This window comes from Rhinolophus ferrumequinum, chromosome 22 (assembly GCF_004115265.2).
Source record: "Rhinolophus ferrumequinum isolate MPI-CBG mRhiFer1 chromosome 22, mRhiFer1_v1.p, whole genome shotgun sequence".
In the NCBI taxonomy this organism is placed as follows: Eukaryota; Metazoa; Chordata; class Mammalia; order Chiroptera; family Rhinolophidae; genus Rhinolophus; species Rhinolophus ferrumequinum.
This window is the reverse complement of record NC_046305.1, coordinates 22042972-22054100: the sequence shown is the minus strand read 5'-3', so window position 1 is coordinate 22054100 and position 11129 is coordinate 22042972.

Here is an 11129-nt window from a genome sequence, read left to right as displayed (position 1 = left end):
CCACTACTTTTGTATAACCAATGCAATTGTCAACATAGTGAAAAAGGAAAATACAGTTGACCCTTTAACAACTGAGGGTTAGGGGTGGTGACCTCCTGTGCAGTCAAAAATCCATCTCTAGCTGTAGTCAGCCTTTTCATATGTGGACTCCCAAAACCAGAGTTGATCCTTGAACAACCAGGTTTGAACTTAGAGTGTCAACTGAAAAAAAAATCTGCTTATAAGTGGACCCATGCAGTTCAAACCCATGTAGTTTGAGGGTCAACCGTAATGTCTTAGAATTAGTATAAAAGTGTTTTGACCTCAAGGATCTCCTGAAAGAGTCTTAGAGGTAGCCGGGGACTCACACTCCACACTTTGAGAACCACAGTCATAAGGTATCCATTGTATGTAATGAATTAATTTATCTCCCAAGCATCTAAAACATCCTTGGGAGAATTGAGAAAATTGTCACTCGAATCACATTCTTGATTCTGTGATTCAACAGAGAAGTTCCTTTTGAAAAAGACTGCTACTGTGTGCATGTATATCTTTGAAACAAAATAAAATCAAAATTAATTAAGGGAGGTAAATTGGTGTTATCCACAGACTCAGCCACACCAACCAGCTGTTGGGCACTCTCTCCTCTACTCTCTCCCCATAATCATGACCAATCAGGAAACAAATGAGGCTACAAAGTTCAGGAGTGAGAACTTGTGATACAGATTCATGTTAACAATCATGTAGTGTAGAGGCCTAAACTAGAAGTCAGGAGACATTGTGCTTATGCTGTATTAGTATGATGTGGTAGAAATTGTCCAGGCTTTGGCAAGCCAGGTTCAAATCCCGACTCTGCCACTTACTAGCTGTGGGACCCTACTCAATGAATTCCAACTTTTCTAATCATCTGTAAAATGGCAATCATAACATCAACACTTACGGGGTATTGAAACTATTAAATAAAACAATGATTATCAAAACAATGACTAGCTCTGACTCTGTACAGAGATTGCCTATTAACATCATATACACAAAGCATAAGTTCAGGTCCCAAATTCAAGGAGCTTATGACTTAGATGGGGAGTCAGCATAACATACATGAAATAAGAGGTGGCAACAGCTGACCCCAGGTAACCAGATACTATTTCCAAGGTCCTGACTAATAGAATCCTAGAAACGAAGAGCCAGCACTCCTCTTTTTAGCCACATCAGAACAACTTTGGGACACTTACCATTCCTCATTATCCCTATGATGATTCTCAGGAAAACCAGGAAAAAAAAGGTAACCAGGCAGAAGCAGCGGGGACATAGGTGGCTACCTGCCCAGTAAATGCACTCAGGAGTTCCAGAGGCCTGTCTGCCCAAACAGGCCCTCCTCGACCATAACAACACTCTTTACTATAAGACCCTGGATCCTGAAAGCTCTTGTTTCAAGGGAGAAACATCAGCTTGAGTAGCTGACCATTAACTAGGGTTCAAGTGGTTTTACCAGTAGGATTATCTGAGAATGCAGAATTTCCAGGTCTCCTGAGGGCTGGTTGCTGACATCTACCTATTTCGGTCAGGGGAAGTCAGAGAAGGCCTTGATCTCAGGGAGGACCCGGCTAGGCTATGAGGCCCTTGGTCTGTATGAAACTCCCCCAAATCTGGAAGGATAACAAATCAGAAGGCTGATACCAGGACACTTCTTTTTACACTTTAATGAGGGCGTTAGCTCCTAAGAAGAGAGAAAGGAGAACCTCTGCTGAGGGCAGGTCTTGGATTCTCTGCTCTGTACACAAAAGTCCTACACTTTCAAGTGGGAAGTTTGACAGCCCTTCAAACACCCCCAGGTGCAGCAGACAGAAGGCACCCCCTGCCACTGAAGGCAGATTTTCCATATGCTGAGGGAGAGAACCGGGCTCAGCAGAGATGTCACACACACAATGTGACTTCCACTCACAAAGGTCAGCAAGAAAGATGAAACAGCCACTCCTGACAGGGAGAAGCGATTTAGAAATCAGCTGCTCCCATCTTCCACCATCTGCTGCTGAGCCACCGTAATTAAAATGGAGGGAAAACCTGTTGACAAGTTAATAACAGTGCTAGAAATCTCAAAGGAGTAAGTGGGGAAAGGTCCGTCATTAACTAGAACAGGAAGGCAGCCCTCAGGAAATGCCCAACTTACAAGGGAGATGAAAGGGAAACAGGAAGAACAGTGAGGGGTCTGAAACATCCCTAATTCAGTAGGCGGCTTGCAAGGGAGCTTTTGCTCGTGGCTGCTGTTTTCTTATTTTTCCTGCCCCAGGGCAGCTGGTTGTCAGGACAGCCACCACCACCACCACCTGAAGCTCTAGGCATCAACTGTAGGGATGCTGCCCCAGCCGTGAAGTCTCTGGAACTCGAACACTTGAAAAACTGAGCTCTGCTAAGTGCAGGTCAAACAGCCTAGCTCAATGGAGATCCTAGCAAGGTCGGGGTGGGGGGGACGGGGGGGATGTAGAGGGCATGGTAGACTCCATAGACTCCATAGACTCCATCCCAGGCTTGGCTCCTCAGCAGCAAGAACAGGAAGGCACGAGTTTCAGACCTACTGACTGGGTATTGAGCTGCATGAATGACATGGGGTGAAATGAGGGGCCAGAAAAAGCAGACTGCCACAGGTTATCAAAACCCGGTCTCTCTCCCACCCCAAAATATGCCCTTATAAATCTTCAATGGCTCCCTAGTGCCAATTTCTACATGATCAACTCTTAGTTTCTTTAAGGTCTTTCGCAGCTTCACCCCCATCTTTCCGCCCTCACTTTTCTTCACCCTCCCCATCTCTCCCTTCCCTGCCAGCCACGCACAACTTGTCGCCTTTCCCTGAACATCCCAGCTTTTGCAAATTCTGTTCCCTCTGCTGTGGTAGCCCGTTGCTTCCTTTCTTTCCAGAGCAATTTCAGTTTATCTGTCAAGGACCAGTTGTGAACTCTCCCCTTTATAGTCCCTTTGTTTTTTGTCCCCTCTAGTTATGCATATGGCACTGAAAGAATCTGTTTACCTAACAATAGTGATACTTAGTATCATTAATTGAATGGTAATTGTGTCCTAGGTATCGAGGATGTTCACAATGCATTGAAAGTATCTGTTTAACAATCTAATGACAATATAATAATGATAATGAGCATCATTAATTGATTGCTAATTGTGTTCGGAGCACCAGCCTACACATTTACAGAAATCATTTTGACACTTCACATAAGCCCATATGCTTATGCCAGGAGCAGAGGCAGGACCCAAACCGAGGATGGCCTGTGCCAGAAGACAGCTCCTCAGTGACAGGGACGATGCTTTATTTATTCTCGAACCCTCAGACTATATCAGGTCCTCAAATAAATGTTTGTAAAAAGAAGAAATGAGGGCACATAGGGGAACTTTACTCATGTTAGTGCCAATACCAGCTGAATGTTTATCGTTGGCCAGGCGCGATGCTTCACACTTCACTTGTCCTCATTTCATTTCATTTTTGCCAAAATATCTGTGAGGTAGGCACTATTATTATCAGCATCTGTCACAGAATTTGACACGTAATAGATGCTGAAGTAATACATGTTGAATGAGTTCATCTCTGTTTTATAGCTGTGGTAACTGAGGCTTAGAAATAGGAAGTATTTGGAGTACACAGGATAGGATGCAGCACAGCTGAGGCTGGGAAACTGTGTAACCTTCTCTGAGCTCACAGTAGAAAGGCTGGCAGACAGTTGGCTCTTCATTTAACAACATTCTAGATGAAGGACTGTGTTTGAGATTTCCAAACAGGGCATGGCGAGTTTCCTGAGGTGGGTTTTCTCTGTAGTATGCTTCGAAACATGTGGTAGAAACCAGCCCTGGACTATTTAGGAAGCCTGAACTCTGACCTGGTCTTAGCTCTTGTGCCAGACAGCAGAATAGCCACAGTGAGTCACAGGTACTGTCGGGACAGAGCTAGGAGTGCAGTTTCCAGGCTCTCACCCTCACGTGGAAAGGTGCTCACTCAGGTAGTAAATGGCCATCAACTGTGATTGGATGGCCATCAGCTGTGGCTAGTTGGCTGTCAGCTGTAACCAGTGAACCACTGGCCACTATTATAACTGCCGTGGCTATGCTAGCAGAAAAATGGGGGCTAGCAAGAAGATGGTGGCTGAGCCAGCAATAGCGTATTGCAGCTAGCAAGTGAGGTTGGTTGGCAGAGAGAAATGGACGGAAGGTTGCAGATAGTGTGGCTCCTACTTCCTGTGTCTCCAACCCAGCCGCCAGCGAGAATATAGTGGTACGACTCCCCTATCTATGGCTCCGTGGGTGTTCCTTTTTGGCCTCACCATATCCTGCGTTCTTATGTGGGGGGCGGGACCAGAGACCCCACCTGACACCCTGCATGACAGGTACTATTGTTTATGGGCTCAGGTGCCAATGTAGAGAAAAGTAGATGGTGTGGTATGAATATAAAGTTAGGGCACCTGTGAGTAAGATAAATCCACTGGTGATTATAGTATCTAGTATGATTGAGGCCTGATAAAGGGCTCCTGTGGGCTCACTGACTCTCAGGCAAGACAGACAATATGGGGAGTCAGCATTACCCCACAACTCACTCCAGCAGGGAGCTTCCAGAAAGTCCAATTAGCTACCTTGCACCCAACCTGGTCCGGGGCAGCTCTGGACCTCTGGGGAATCTGCCATCATCTTTCTTCCTCTGATTTTATTAGGACCATAACTGTACATTTTCCCACTTACCTGTGGTGATGAAAAAGCATCATTGTTCTCATAATGCATGGCCTGGGGAGTGAGGCTAGGTCTCCATGCATCACTTCTCATCGCAATGAAGCAGCACCAAAAAGCCATCCCTCATCATGTAAAAAACACTCTCCATACTGCAGTGTCTCTATTTGCAACAGCCTCTGAGATAATGCAATAGATCATATATTTGTCTGAGTCAATATTTCCCTGACACTGGAAGCCCGCCACCCATCCCTCCCATTCCCTTTGATAAAGCTCTTCTGTGTCACCTTTTCTCAGGCTTATAGGCTCCCAGGCCCTCCTTCACCACCTGATGGATGAAGTCCAGATGAAAGATTGCTTCACAAATTACTATCTTGGGAGCAGAGTCCCCGGAATTCAGTCAAGCCTGCCCAACAGTTGAGAAGACAGCAAAGAGATGTGGCATAAAGGCCAAAGTCTCATAGAACTCATCCAGAAAAGCTTGTAGTTCAACGTTCTAATTTAACAGATGAGGAAACTGAGGCTTACAGTGGTTAAGGAACTTGTCCAAGGTCTAGTAGACTTTGGATTCCCACCACACATGCTTTTTTTTTTTTTTTTTTAACTATACAGAGAAGATGGAGAGTGGTGGTTCCAGCTTGACTCTGAGGAAGAGCGGAGAATTCACTTCAAACCCTCTCTACTCAGCACCTAGCTGACCTCCTGAAGTGAGCACTCAGGCATGAATAGAACAGTTTCTGCCCTGGAAGCTCCACCCTTTGTCCTCTGGCTGAAGCAATTAGGTGACCAAACGAAGTGACCAGACTAAACATAAGTGTTCCGTGTGTATCACCATCCTGGTACCTACCCCCTCATCTCTCTCTAACCCTGCAACACACCTGCTTCCTCAAGGAAGCATTCCTGGTCAGCCTGTCTTTCCCTTTGCTCCATGTCCCACATTCCTCATGTGCATTGGGTCACCGAACCCTTCCAGGCGTGTGTCACAGACCCAAAACCCTCACACCTCATTCTTACCTCACTTTTTGCACTACATCTGTGCAACTGCCCTATTGTACATATTCTGCCTCCTCAAAATCTCTTCTCTCCAGTGGAATGTTTAATAGCCAGCATCCCCAAAAGAAGTCCCCTGGTTTATGGAATTTGCTGATTTACATGCTATAAATACCCCATTATATAAATAGATGAAAATAACCTTCAGAGCATAGATAATAGTAAGATATAATAAAATAATTAGAAAGCGAGACTTTTGAATATATATTACCTTTGTTTTTAATATAAAATTTTAAATTGTAAGTTTATGTAATTTAATTTATAATAAAGGCAGTGTTTAATAATTGGCTGAAAATTTAATAACTGGCTCTCGTGAGCTGGTGTAAGCTGGCTCCAGCACACTACTGTGTATCTGTTTTCTTTCCCTGGTTCCCTGTGTCCTCTTCACTTCTGTATCTTTGTCCTTCACCTGAACTATTTTAATAGCTTTCTAGACTGTCCTCTAGCGTCTGGTTTTCCCTACTCCAAACTATCCAGTTCTATCTTTCCAAACGTAGCTCCTAGTCTCGCTTACTCATAAATGGCAGGTATCTGATGCCTCCAAATCAAGTATAAACTCTTCCTGAATAGTTAAGGCCCTATACAGTAAGATTCCCCAAACTTTCTAGTTTTATATCCTAGGCAGTACACTACAGCTTTCTTGGCACTTCAGAGGCTGACCAGCCAGGGTTTGAAGTTTATCTTTGACACTTATTAGTTAGGTGACCTGGATCAAGTTACTTAACTTCTCTGACCATTAGTTTTCCCATCTGAAGAATGGAAAAATTCATAGAGTGATTGGGAGAATTAAATCAGATCACACATAATATTCCCAAGTCAGTGACTAGCCCATTTCAGGCAGCCAATTACAGCAGTGGAATCATCCTATGTGTAAACACTGGTTCTTTATCGCATTTTGTCTCATTGTTATCCCCAGTTGATAAATAAACAGAGATGTTTGGCAGCCATTTCTGCTAAATGCAGAAAACTGGAAAGACTATACAAATGCTATTCTCCATCCAATCTATTTTATTTCCCATTCTTCCCTAGCATTCACCCTTCTCCCTATTTAAGCTTTTGCTCCTGCACTGTGCCTCTTAAAAACATATCCATACAATAATAAAAAAGACACAAAACCTAATTAAAAAGTGGGGCAAGAATTTGAATAGACATTTCTCAAAAAAAAAAAAGAAAAGAAACATACAAATGGCTGAAAAGTGCATGAAGAGATGCTCAACATCATTAGTATTTAGAGAAATTTAAAGCAAAACCAAAATTAAATACCACTTCACACCCACCAGGATTCCACCATCAAAAAGACAAACAATAACAAGGATATGGAGAAATTGGAGCCCTAATTTAATTTGTTGCTGGTGGAAATATAATAAGGTGCAGCCACTTTGGAAAATAGTTAAACTTCTCAAAAAGTTAAACATAGAGATAACATATGACCCAGTAATTCCACTCCTAGTTATATGCCCAAGAAAAATAAAAACATATGTACACACAAAATTTTGTACATGAATATTCATTGCACCATTACTCATAATAACCAAAAAGTGGAAACATCCCAAACGTTCATCAACTGATGAATGGATAAACAAAATGTTGTATATCCATTCAATGGATTTATTCTGCCATAAAAAGAAATAAAGTACTGATACATGTTACAACATGAATTAACCTTGAAATCACACTAAGTGAAAGAAGACAGTCACAAAATACCACATACTAGTTCTGGTCAAATTGGTAGCATAGGTAAATATTGTGCTTGCCTCTTTGTGGGGACAGAGCCAGGAGTGCAGTTTCCAGGCTCTCGCCCTCATGTGGAAAGGTAGTAAATGGCCCTGGGTAGTAAATGGCCATCAACTGTGATTGGATGGCCATCAGCTGTGGCTAGTTGACCGTCAGCTGTAACCAGTGAGCCATTGGTCACTAATATAACTGCTGTGGCTACGCTAGCAGAAAATGGGGGCTAGCAAGAAGATGGTGGCTGAGCCTGCAAGAGCGGATTGCAGCTAGCAATTGAGGTTATTTGGCAGAAAAGTGGAAGGCAGGTTGCGGATAGTGTGGCTCTTGCTTCCTGTGTCTCCAACCCAGCCGCCAGCGAGAATATGGTAGTATGACTCCCCTACCTATGGCTCCGTGGGTGTCCCTTTTTGGCCTCAGCATGTCCAGCGTTCTTATGTGGGGAGTGGGAGCTGAGACCCCGCATGAGTCCCTGCATGACACTCCTCCAACCACATCAAAATTACAACTAAACTACAGAACAACCATCACTGAGAATCACTTGAAGTCTAGCTGAACAGATGTCCTATAACTAAAAGTATACAAAAGAAGCCACATCAAGACTGGTAGGAGGGGCAGAGACATAGAGTGGGCTGGTCTTATACCCACGTGTGGCAGTTAAAAAATCGTGAGGGATATTTTGGCTGCAGAGGTCCCTCCTCGAGAGTGATGGGTCCCAGACACACACTAAATTCCCCAGCCCAGGGTTCCAGTACCAGAAAGAAAAGCTGCCACAAGTTCTGGCTGTGAAAATCAGTGGAGATTGTGGCTGACTGAGAGGGAGGGCTGCTGGAATCCCAGGCATTGCTCTTAAAGGGCCCACACACATATTTACTCAGTGACGGACTCACATGTTCTGAGTTCCAGCGCTGGGGCATCAGCTCAAAAAGTACCAGGGACATATGGAGAGGAACTGAATTGTCTGGCTTTAGGACGAGGACTGGAGGGGAAGCTTTCTTTCAGACAGAAGTGCTGGCAGAATCCATTATTTCTTTATTGAGCCCCTGTCGTGCAGGGTAGCCTGCGGGGTCTCTGGTCCCGCTCCCCACATAAGAACGCAGGATATGGTGAGGCCAAAAAGGAACACCCATGGAACCATAGATAGGGGAGTCATACCACTATATTCTCGCTGGCGGCTGGGTTGGAGACACAGGAAGCAGGAGCCACAGAATCCGCAATCCACACTCTGCCACACTCTGCACTTGCTAGCTGCAATCCGTGCTTGCTAGCTCAGCCACCATCTTCTTGCTAGCCCCCATTTGCTGCTAGCATAGCCACAGCAGTTATATTAGTGGCCAATGGCTCACTGGTTACAGCTGATGGCCAACTAGCCACAGCTGATGTCCATCCAATCACAGTTGATGGCAATTTACTACCTGAGCCAGCACCTTTCCACGTGAGGCCAAGAGCCTGGAAACTGCACTCCTGGCTCTGTCCCCACAGCCCCCCCGCCCCCACACTCAGCCTGCACACACAGGCAGGCGCCATATCTGAGTCTCCATTAACCTGGCTAAGACCATTTGCCCCACCTTGGTGATTCCCTGAGGACCCACCCCACCCAATTTGTGGGCCCACTCAACTCATTTCAAGTTGCTTTTCCACTTGGCTCATGCTGCAGACTTGCCTAAAATCTCTCAAATGTTTGCAAACCACAAACTAGCAGCATCTGGCCTCAATGTGTCCCATACCTCTTGCTAAGCAGTTATAAGCCCAGCACTATTGGCAGCTTGCCTGTTTGTAGCTCAGCCTCTCTCAGGCACCTCCAAGTCCAGCACAGGTGGCAACCATCTGCAGATCACTTTGTAGCTCATACCAAGTGGCCCCAGGCAGGGCACAGGGAGCGGCTGAACTTAGGCTGCACCAGAGGCCCTCTCCAGAATCAACACACCAGTGGCCATCTTCAAAACACACCAGAGCACTCTCCAACCACCTCCACAAATAATACACCCAAAGGGCAGACTAGGATGGCACCAGAGCCCTGCAAAAGTAAAGCCTGCTCTGTAGGGTCAGCCCCTGCACAACAGCTCCTCCAATGTAGTCCTGGCCAATCTTTACAACCAATCAGCCTGGGGGAAATCCTTTCCAATGACCTGCCAATTATACTCAAGGCTCAAATACAACAAGAGGGCATACACAATCCACACAAGGGACACATCTGGAGTAGCCGGCTCAGGTGACCAGGAAGACTGTGCCACTGGGCCCCACAGCACACCAATTACATAAGGCCACTCTATCAATACTATTCAGCCATAAAAAGAAAAAGAAAGAAAGAAAAATAAATCTTGCCATCTGCAACAATATGAATGGACCTAGAGGGTATTATGCTGAGGACGGTAAGTCAGACAAATAAAGACAAATACCATATGATTTCACTTATATGTGGAATCTAAAAATAAAAATAAACAAACAAAACAGAAACAGACTCATAGATACAGGGAACATTTTGATGGTTTCCAGATGGGAGGGGGGTTGGCGGATGGGTGAAAAAGGAGAAGGAATTAAGAAATACAAAAATTGTAGTTATAAAATACTCATAGGGATTATGTCAATTATAGCATAGGGAATATAGTCAATAATATTGTAATGACCATGTATGATGTCAAATGGGTACTAGATTTATTGGAGTGACCACTTCATAAGTTATACAACTGTCTAATCACTATGTTGTCCACCTGAAACTAATATAATATTGTATGTCAATTCTAATTGAAAAATAAAAAAAATTATTTTAAAAGACACCACACACTGTATAATTCCATTCATACGAAATGTCCAGAATAGGGGAATCTATAGAGATAGAATATAGATGACTGGTTTCCTAAAGCGGGGGAGTAGGGAGAAATGATGGTGACTTCTTATTAGTGCTGGGTTTCTTTTTGGAGTAATAAAAATATTTTAAACTTAGATTGTGGTGATGGTTGCACACCTCCGTGAATATACTAAAAACCATCACATTATATACTTTAAAGGGGTGAATTTTGTAGTATTTGAACTATATCGCAATAAAGATTTTTTTAAAAAAAGAATATCTTGAAGAAAACAATTTCATTTATTATTACATCAGAAAGAATAAATATATAGGAATAAATTTAACCAAGGAGGGAAAAGACCTGTACAGTGAAAACTATAAGACATTGATGAAAGAAATTTAGGAAGACACAAATAAATGGAGATATTCTGTACTCATGGATTGGAAGAATTATATTGTTAAAATGTCCATACTGCCCAAAGAAGTCTACAAATTCAATGCAATCCCTATCAAAATTCCAATGGCATTTTTCACAACAATAGAACAAACAATCCTGAAGTTTGTATGGAACCATGAAAGACCCCAAATAGTCAAAGCAATCTTGAGAAAGAAGAACAAAGCTATAGGTATCACACTTTCTAATTTCAAACTATGTTATAAAGCTATAGTAATCAAAATAGCATATCATAGTAGTCAAAAAAGTATTAAAACAGATACGTAGATCAATGGACCAGAATAAAGAGCACACAAATAAACATATATATATATAATTTACAACAAAGGAACCAAGAATACACAATGGGGAAAGAATAGTCTTTTTAATAAATGATGCTAGGAAAACTGGAAAGCCATATGCAAGAGAATAAAA